This window comes from Berghia stephanieae, chromosome 8, assembly GCF_034508935.2.
Source record: "Berghia stephanieae isolate SIO BIC M18660-M18661 chromosome 8, UCSD_Bste_1.3, whole genome shotgun sequence".
Lineage (NCBI taxonomy): Eukaryota > Metazoa > Mollusca > Gastropoda > Nudibranchia > Aeolidiidae > Berghia > Berghia stephanieae.
In genome coordinates, this window is record NC_088367.1 from 45819821 (window position 1) to 45829820 (window position 10000).

Consider the following 10000-nt stretch of genomic DNA (forward strand, 5'->3'; position numbering starts at 1 on the left):
GAAGAAGAAGAAGAAGAAGAAGAAGAAGAAGAAGAAGAAGAAGAAGAAGAAGAAGAAGAAGAGGATTATGATGATGATGATGATGATGATGATGATGATGATGATGATGATGATGATGATGAGGGTGTGTGTAATTTCATGGGAGCGATCGCTATTCAGCTATTTGGTTCAACCGAGTCATCAATCACGTGATTTGTTGGTTTTTTGTAAACATTTTAAAGATTGTGCCATTCCGCCACGACATCATAAGATATCGTCGTCTAGGCATTCCACGAAGGAATATAGATAACTCATCAAACAAGGTGTCTGATGTCAACAGGAATCACCCATGTTGTCCAAGTGAGCAAATTGGGGGTTAATAATCTTGCCCAAGGAAAAAAACGAAAGTGCCTGAAGCGGGACTCGAACCCGGGACTTTAAACATTAAACTACCCATGGGTACAGCAGAATAAAATTACCTTTTGTGATGTGGAGATCATTTCGAAAACTGCGAATTATTTTTATTATGGCGGTTATTTATAGCACATCATGCAAAGTATCCAATCTTCGAGTTTGTGAAAAAATAATAACCATCGTCCATATTAACTCTCATCCATTTTCAGGATTTTCCCCAAAAATGCCCACCTAAATAACACAAAAATATATCTTTTTATCACCCAAACACAATAGAAGTAAGTTCTTGCGATACATAATTTCTTTAGTAATACATGCCCTACAACACACTGTTCATTTTCTTTAAATTTTATGATGTCCAAAAGAAATTTGAATAAGAGAAATGTTGGTTGTATCGAATGTGACGATTTTCCTATGGTTGGTAAAGATAGAGTTAAACTACAGTGAATGACATAATCAGTCGGATGGTGAAAAGGTTTGAACTGAGATATTGACAAGTTTAGTTAGTAGGTCAATTATTATAAAAAAATGAGTTCTTGTCATAAATGATTAAATCAACTCTTTTTTTACATCTTCGGGAAATATCAAAGCTTAATTTCACCTCTAAATATTTTTAACAGCTAGTCAAGTTGAAAAAGTTTGAAATTTAAGAAAAGTTGCTGGATGCCTTCCCCATACATCTGACCATAACTTCATGAAAAACCACCCGATTTACATCAAAGCATGCTTTTTCAGAAAATGCAAATACAAAATTTCACTTTCCGACTGATTATGTCATGCACTGACACTTTTATCCTCATCTATCTGTTATATTATATGCTGAAATGAATAATATGTTGGTTGTATCCATGTCGAAACATCCGTCACTTTGAGTATAGTAATATATTATAATATTTTTAATCTAAGTAGATTTTAGTAAAATTAGAACACAGATAACCATAAGTTAAACACATTTCACACGGTTAAAAAGATGACACACCTGTGTTAAAGAAAGTACACATCATAATGTTTTGGGCATCAACCAATCGAAACACGGAATTGATGTCAGGCGTTTAGGTAAAATACTCACAACTTTCGCCAGATGAATAAAACGTACCACACACACAAAAACTACGCGTAACATTGAACGTCTGAATTATGGATAGTATGCGCTTGGCGAAGAATCTCACAACATTGCTATCCTGAAATATAACGGACCAACACTCGAAACTCTGTGTAACTTTGAACGTTTATAGTCGGGTTAATACAGTTCAGTGAGCATAAACACGGATGGCAAAAAGCAATAACATAGACCTGAGTGACGTCAACTTCATTCAATATAATATATAGATAGAACGAAGATGACGTCACTCAGGCTTTTGTTATTGTTTTTTTTTTTTTTTTGCCATCCGCGTTTGTGAGTTGTTCTCACTAAACTGTATTAACCAGACTATAAAAGTTCATGGTTACACACAGTTTTGTGTGTTGGTCCGTCATACTTCCGGATGGCAATGTTACGAACTCCTTGGCCAAGCGCATTCTATCTATAGATAGTATGCGCTTGGCTAAAAAGCTCACAACATTGCCATCTAGAAGACCACCACACAAAACGATGTGTAACCATGAACTTTTATAGTCTGGTGAATACTGTTAAGTGAGAATTACTCATGAACGCGGATGGCAAAAAAAAAAAAATAATAACAAAGGCTTGAGTGACGTCAACGTCATTCTATCTATATTTATACAATTTTAGTGAAAACTAATCATGAAAAATGCCTGTCTACGAGCAGTAACAAAGAGTTCAGTGACCTGGACTCGGTTCCTTGAACAATGAATGCACATTGATGTAGATAGTCAAAATCAAAACAACGGATTTTACCAACACGTCCACCCTATCGTGTTACAAATTGGATACAAGACACTCAAAGTTGAACACCTCTCATCGAATTAAAGGTTGCCAGATAATTTTACAAGAAATAGAAAAAGAAAAAGAATGGAAAAAAAAAACAAGCCAAACATGTTGTAAGAAATGGAAAATGGCAATTATGGTCTGATAATAAAATGCTAAACTTTTCAATGCATAAAATTTTTAAAAATTCCTTTCTTTATATAGTGCAATATCCACTAAATGTGCTCAAAGCACTTTACAAGTGGTCCCTGGTCAACAGCAACATTTAACATGTAGGACGGGACATGACGCCTGCTAGGCGATATTACAATTTTTCGGACAAAGACAACGCTGTTAACGGCCAGGAACTCATTTTCACCTGAGTACGGTGAGAATGTGAGTAAAGAGCCTTTTCCAAGGACTCAACTATACGCCAAGCGCAAGGTTCGAACCCAGGACCTTCCGATCCAAAAGCGAGTGTCATACCACTAGACAACATAGACGCATAACTTTTTTTTTGTCTTCTAAAACGCATAATATAAAAATAGAAGGAATACAGTTGTAGTCACTCAGTTCTTTGATATTGTTTTTTATGTATTGTTTTATTCATCCTATTTTGTCGATAAAGGGGAAACCCGAAACGTCCATTTTATCTGTTTTCGTATATAGATAGTATGCTCTTGGCTAAGAAGCTCATACCATTGCCATCCGGAAGTATAACGGACCAACACACAAAACTGTGTGTAACCATGAAATTTTATAGTGTGGTTGATACAGTTGAGTGAGAATTACTCACAAACGCGGATGGCAAAATATAATAACAAAGACTTGAGTGATGTCATCTTCGAACTATCTATTAAATTGATCTGAGGATTACAAAATATGTGCGGCTATATGGTCTTGTGGTATGACACTCGCTTTCAGATCGGAAGGTCCTGGGTTCTCGCCTTGCTCGACGCATAGTTGGGTCCTTGGAAAAGGCTCTTTCCTAACATTATCTCACCGTACTCAGGTGTAAAATGAGTACCTGGCAGTCAACAGCGTTGTCTCTGTCGAAAAAAATCCCAATACAGGCGTCATGTCTCGTTCTACATGTTACGTGTTGCTGTTGACCAGAGCCCTTTGTAAAGCGGTTTGAGCACGTTAAGCGGATATTGCGCTGTATAAAACCTCAAGTTTTTAGTCTTTTTTTTCTTCATGCCAAACGGCTTCGAAAAAAAATAAAAAGTCAGGTTTTGAAACTTGGTATTAAAAAGCGCCAAATTGGAAACTCTAATCGAATCGTTTGAAAAAATAGAGATAAAGGTACCCATGTATTTTACCTTATCCGGACACATGTTTTTGTCCCAGGCGAACGGTACATATCTGTGTTATCGCGTATTTGACATCTGTTGACCCCCCCCCCCCCCCCACCCTCCCTCCCATACCACATAGCCGCACATAAACTCAACCCAAGTTGAATTTATTTTTACTATAAATGCATTTTTTTTTTTTACATCTAAATAATCCCTATATATCACCGTTTTGTGGTGGTGATCCACAATTTTAGGGCTTTCAGTTTTTGCTTTGTATCCCCCCCCCCCCCTCCCCCCCCCCTTCCCCGTTTCTCATTGTGTGTTTCTTTTTTACGAAATCCCCCGAAACCCGACTGAACCTGACAAAGTTATGGGAAGTAGGCAGCAGTGGGGAGTGAACCTGGGACCCAGGGAAGCGTTACTGTACACCAGTGGGAGTGAACCTGGGGTACTATGGGTTTAGGCGGGTTTCGAAAATTATTTTTTTAAATTGAGCTTTTATATAGCGCAATATCTACTAAACGTGCTCAAAGCGCTTTACAACTGGTCCCTGGCCAACAGCAACATTTAACATGAAGGACGAGACATGACGCCTGTTAGGCGATATTACATTTTTTTTTCTCGGACAGAAAACTCTGTTAACGGCCAGGTACTCATTTTACACCTGAGTACGGTGAGAGAATGTGAGAAAGAGCCTTCTCCAAGGACGATTCAACTATGCGCCGAACCCAGGACCTTCCGATCCGAAAGCGAGTGTTTTATACCACAAGACCACATAGCCACAACTTTTGAGATTCAACACCCGACGAAACCCGACAAAGTTATGGGAAGTAGGCAGCAGTGAGAGTGACCGGGGACTCGGGGAAGTGTAGATACAACAACCAGTGGAATAGGATTCAACAGTCGTAACGTCACTTCCTTCCTAATGACACATGGTAACTTAGTAACACTGGCTCTAAACTATCGGAACAATGGAGGTCCCCGTATGAAATATTTCTCCGACGAGCATAAAAGGGTATACAGAGGAAAAAAAAACATAAATTTGATCATGCTTTGACTTGTACACATTCTGATCACAAGACATATGAAAAGTTCTAGCCAGCATGAAAAATAAAAAGTAATGATTTTTTTTTGTTTAGAACCAAGATGGCGGCGTGACATCAGACTATTGAATCGTATTGAGCCTGGTGGACTATGGCTTTCGGCGGGTTTCGTAAAAATAAATTGAAACAGCGCTCTCATTAAATGTTCTATTTGAAATTTATGGGCTTATGTGACACGACTAGGTCATTTTGACGCCCCTGGTAAACGTTAAATGACAGTCAAACGATTATAGATGCCAATTAAATCACAGCTTTCAACACTCTTAAACCTTGGTCATAAAACCAGGCGACAAATTAAGACAAAAGACACAAGAATATGGCTTCTAGATAGAACAGGAATTGGCATATTATGTAGCCAATATGTGACCCGCCGCCTCAAAACGGTATTAAGTCGGGATGATCAAAGGGCTGAGAATAGAATCTATGACCAAAAACATCAGACTTGGGTTGAGTCCATGTATGTATTATTGAAGAAAAAAATATAGAATTTTAAAGTTAGCAATGACTATCCCGCACAAATCTTTGGGCCTCTTTTTCGCTCACGAAGTGCCCGAGTTCGCGTCAAAATATGGGACGAAGCCGTTTCGTATATGCTATTTTAAAAAATTAATTACGACGCTGTTTATCTATGAATATGACTGAACGTTGGCACACAGTTAGAAAAAAGGTCATTTTAGATTATGCCAAGCGACAAAACTCGTGCGATTACCAGAAGACCGTTAAAAATAGATTTTTACTCTTTGGAGTAAAATATTTCTAAAACTACCGGGCGTGGAGGTTTTGTCGCTGAGAAGGTAATACATGAACATATCTTCTTTTTGGTTGTAAAATTTCATATGAATATGACGAGTACTTTTCCCGTATTTTACAAAACACCATCTTAATTTGCTCTTCAAGTTTCAATCTTTTAATCCATTTATTACGCAAGATACAACGAAAGGTCTAAAAAAAATGCCGAAAAAGCGTCCCATATTTTCGCGTTTTTTTTCCACTTTGCGGGTCATCCAAATAAATGACACCTTTGAAACTGTATAACTTGTTCATTTGTGAATGGATTTTCAAAATTCAAAAACATTTTTACTCAGTGGAGATAGGGCTTTGATTTTAGACAAAAAATTTCCTCAAAAAGAGAAAAAAAAACATTTTTCATGGTCAATGCTGTTTTAACGTACTGAAAGCAGAAATTTCCTTTTCTTGACCAGTTAAGCTTAAACTTGACCTTTCAGCATCTTGTTTATCCCGACATAATACCGTTTTGAGACGATCGGTCACATATAATGTTATTATTATTCACCACTTTTTGTCGATTGGACATTCTTTAATTCCGTTATATATTTTAATTGCGCTTTTTATATTGCGCTATATCCACTAAACGTGCTCAAAGTGCTTTACAAGGGGTTTTTGACCAACAGCAATACGCAACATATGTAGAACAAGACACATGACACCTGTTAGGCGATATTACAATTCCGACAGACAACGCTGTAAACGGCCAGATACTCATTTTATACCTGAGTACGGTGAGAGAATATGAGTAAAAGGCCTATGCCAAGGACTCAACTACGCGCCGAGCGAGGCTCGAACCAAGGACCTTCCGATCCGAAAGCGAGTGTCATACCACGTGACCACAAAGCCGCACATACATCTATGCATTTTAGATTGTTCGATTACTTGTGGAGAACCCAAAATTCATGCTATGCGTTTCTGTATAGTACTCACAATATCCGCCAGTCGGATATGATGTACCAATACACAGAATTGTGTCTAATCTACGTTTATAATCTGTTTGATAAAATTTAGTGAGAACTAATCATTAAAATTGCCTGTCTAAAAACAATAACAAAGAACTGACTGACGTTAAATTCGTCCCAACTATATTTGTGGGAAAATAAAGACTATTACAACCAGCCACTCGTCCATTTAAATCATTTTACTACAGTATTGTGGAAATTAACATAGATCGAGACGAATCTTTTGAGCCATCAACGATCAAAATCGGTCCGGAATTGAAATTGGTAGGTGCGCGCAAATGAATCTGGCCACATGACGGCCAGATATCGATTGTCAACATCAAGGGACCGATCATTGTGCCTTGGCAGATTTTATGAATAATCATAATTTACCATTAATGTTTTTTTAAGGTTTACAATTCACTCGGATATTAATTTATTTTTAAAAAAATAGTTTTATTATTTTTAGATTTGGCAGTAATACTAAGAAATAAGAATGAATTAACTGATTTAATTAATTAATTAATTAATTAAATTTATTGATTGTTTTTTTTTTTTTTTGTTTCGTTTTTTTTTTTTTTTTTTTTTTTTTTTTTTTTTTCCAACATGCACAGTATTCTTACTTACTTATCCGAACCAGCGACCACCTGAGCTCTAGCCCTTCGGTCTTGTGCCATGACGTAGAAGTTAGATGTCTTTTGTAGTTGTTCCAGGTGACTATAAAGTGTGTTACTGATGCTTGGATTTGGTGGGAGGAATGTGCATCTCAGGTCTTCAAGAGGTTGACATTCAAGCAAGTGGTGTGTTACTGTTTCATTGGGGTGTTGACATAGGGGACAGGAAGGGGATGTGTCTTTTGTATTTTGCTTAAATGGTTGTTGAGCGGTATGTGTTGTGTTCTTAGTTGAAAGATGATGCTTTGCTGGTGTCTTCTGAGCTTATTTAGGCAATCAGTCTTTACAGGAGTGGTCATATGGGAAAACTTACATCTACCCATGGTGCTCATTGCCCAACTGTTCATCCATTCTTCTCTCGTATTTGTTTTGATTATTTGTTTCGCTATGTCTAAGGATACTGGAATTGATGGTTGTAAAAGTGTTGATCCGAGTCTGGCTAGTCTGTCTGCATTGTCATTTCCTGGTATATTTGAATGTCCCGGTATCCACTGGAGAGATAAGTCTACTCTGTGTGTTGTAAGGAATTCATCTAGTTGAGATCTTAAACTATTGAACGTTGAGGAGAGTTTATCTAAATCGAGAGCTTGGAGAACCGATTTGGAGTCTGTGAAGATGACAGTGTTCACAGTATTCACAGTATGCACAGTATTCAAATTAGTAATATTAATTAATTTAATTTATTGATTGTTTTTTGTTTTTTTTTTTAATTTTTGTTTCGTTTTCTTTTTTATGTTTTTTTTTCCAACATGCACAGTATTCAAATTAATATGCGAGTAAATAGTAAACCTTTAATTAATTAATTGACGAATATGGGTTGCTCGGAATAATATTGACTCCCCCAGCCTATTTTGTAAAGATTATATTTTTCAAATTCTTATATTTCTTTTTAGTTTATATACTATTGTCTCTTTGGTTTTTTTTTTTTTTTTTTTTTGGTTTTTTTTTTTTTAGCTTTTGATAGTTATATGGTATGCGCTCGGCTTCTAACCCGTATTTTCTCGGTTCAAATCCCGTTGTTGTCAGTGAAAACTTGTGTGCGGCTATGTGTGTGTGGTCTTGTGGTATGACACTCGCGTTCGCGTCGGAAGGTCCTGGGTTCGAGCCTCGCTCGGCGCATAGTTGAGTTCTTGGAAAATGCTCTTCTTTACTCACATTCTCTCACCGTACTCAGCTGTAAAATGAGTACGTGGCCGTAACCATGTCATGTCCTACATGTTTGTAAAGCGCTTTGGGCACATTTAGTGGATATTGCGCTATATAAAAGCTCTAGTGTATGTGTGATAAGTGTTGCTGTTGGCCAGTGACCACTTGTAAAGGGCTCAGTTAGTGGTATTCGCGCTAGTGGAATTCGCGCTATAGAAAAACTCAAGTTTTTGTTTGTTTACTGTTGTTTTTTGGGTTTTTCTTTTGTTTTTTTGTTTTTATTTTCTTTTGTTATTTGGGTGTTTTTTCTCGGGTTTTTTTTTTTTGGGGGGGGGGGGGGGGATTTTTTTCTGTTTTTGTTTTTTTGTATGTTTTTTTTTAATTTTTTTTTATGGGTGGGGGGGGGGGGGGGTTGTACTCGTTCTAAAAGCAAGCGTACTATACTGCGGTGCATTTACTAGCATCGTGTCTGATCGTAGCGGTCGCTTAAGGTACAGCCTGACACTGACCCAAACATGACGTCAGGCACGGACAAAATACTAGGAATAAATAAAGAGAAGATCCGCTAGACCTGTGCCCATACCAAACACCTAATAAAACGTCGGGTGCTTGGTATAGGTAGGTCTAGCGGCTCTTCTCTTTATTCTTAGTATTTTGTCCGTGCCCGACGTCTTTATCGGGAGACGGCAGAGGACGGCAGTGCCTGATCATCGGAGTCAGTCTCCGGTGTGGGTTATCCCTTATGCAGCTCCTTGTGAGTTGTGTTGGGGGGGGGGAGGGGGGGGGGGGGAGAGGGAGGTGGGGGGGGGGGGGAACAGTTTCATGAAAAACTACGGGTTTTAATATAGATAGTTCGAAATTGACGTCACTCGGGTCTTAATTATTGTTGTTTGCCATCCACGTTTATGAGTAATTCTCATTTAACTGTATTATCCAGACTATAAAAGTTCAAGATTACACAGAGTTCTGCTGTTGTGTGTTGGTCCGTTATACTTCTGGATGGACATGTTGTGAGCTTCTAAGCCAAACGCATACTCTCTGTACTCATAATATTTTTTTTCTTTCTATTAATGCTACTGTGTAACTTTAAACGTTTTTAGTGATTGAAAGATTTTAGGGAGAACTAATCATCGAAATCATTGACTAAAACAATAATAAAGAGCTGAGTGGCGTCAATTTCGTTCCTTCTATTGTACAATATATTTTTTTTAAACTATGCCCTTCCGCCACGAGATCATAAGATACGTCGCCGAGGCATTCAACGAAGGAATATAGATAATCCATCAAACAGGATGTCTGATGTCAACAGGAATCACCCACGTTGTCCAAATGAGCAATTTGGGGTTTAATAATCTTCGCAAAGAAAAAAAAACGAAAGTGCCTGAAACGGGGGTCGAACCCGGGACCTTCCGAGTCACAGTGCAATGCCTTAACCACTCGGCCACCTCGCCCCCTACAATAGGTATAGATAGAAGGAAGATGACGTCATTCAGGTCTTTGTTATTGTTTTTTGCCATCCACGTTTATGTGTAACTCTCCCATAACTGTATTAACCAGAATATAAAAGTTTATGGTTACGCATAGCTTTGTGTGTTTGTCCGGTATACTTCCGGATGGCAATGTTGTGAGCTTCTTAGCCAAGTGTATATAATATACTATCTATACTATTGATCATACTGTTGATCTAAACATATTATCCCCCACAAACCAATGTGTAGGTAGTGTGTAAATAATATACCAGTCTTGTTAACAAGTTTGCAAACATCAAACAGAACACGAGTTAATGTTTTGA

At 37.8% G+C, this 10000-nt stretch overlaps 1 protein-coding gene across 12 annotated transcripts in view; it reads right to left on the minus strand.

Annotated features, from left to right (window-relative positions):
- Nucleotides 1-10000, minus strand: part of LOC144978766 (uncharacterized) — a 74972-nt gene that overhangs the window by 24479 nt on the left and 40493 nt on the right. The window contains exons 1-3 of one of the 12 annotated variants that reach the window (XM_078925236.1): nucleotides 2182-2287; nucleotides 1373-1700; nucleotides 459-805 (exon numbers count right to left, since the gene is read on the minus strand). The exons of 4 other annotated variants lie outside the window; for them this stretch is intronic. The gene's annotated coding sequence lies outside the window, so the exon portion shown is untranslated. Of the gene's footprint in view, nucleotides 1-458; nucleotides 806-1372; nucleotides 1701-2181; nucleotides 2303-10000 lie in introns of those variants that run through there. 7 more of the 12 variants (XM_078925232.1, XM_078925229.1, XM_078925231.1 and 4 more) reach the window with 7 other exon arrangements.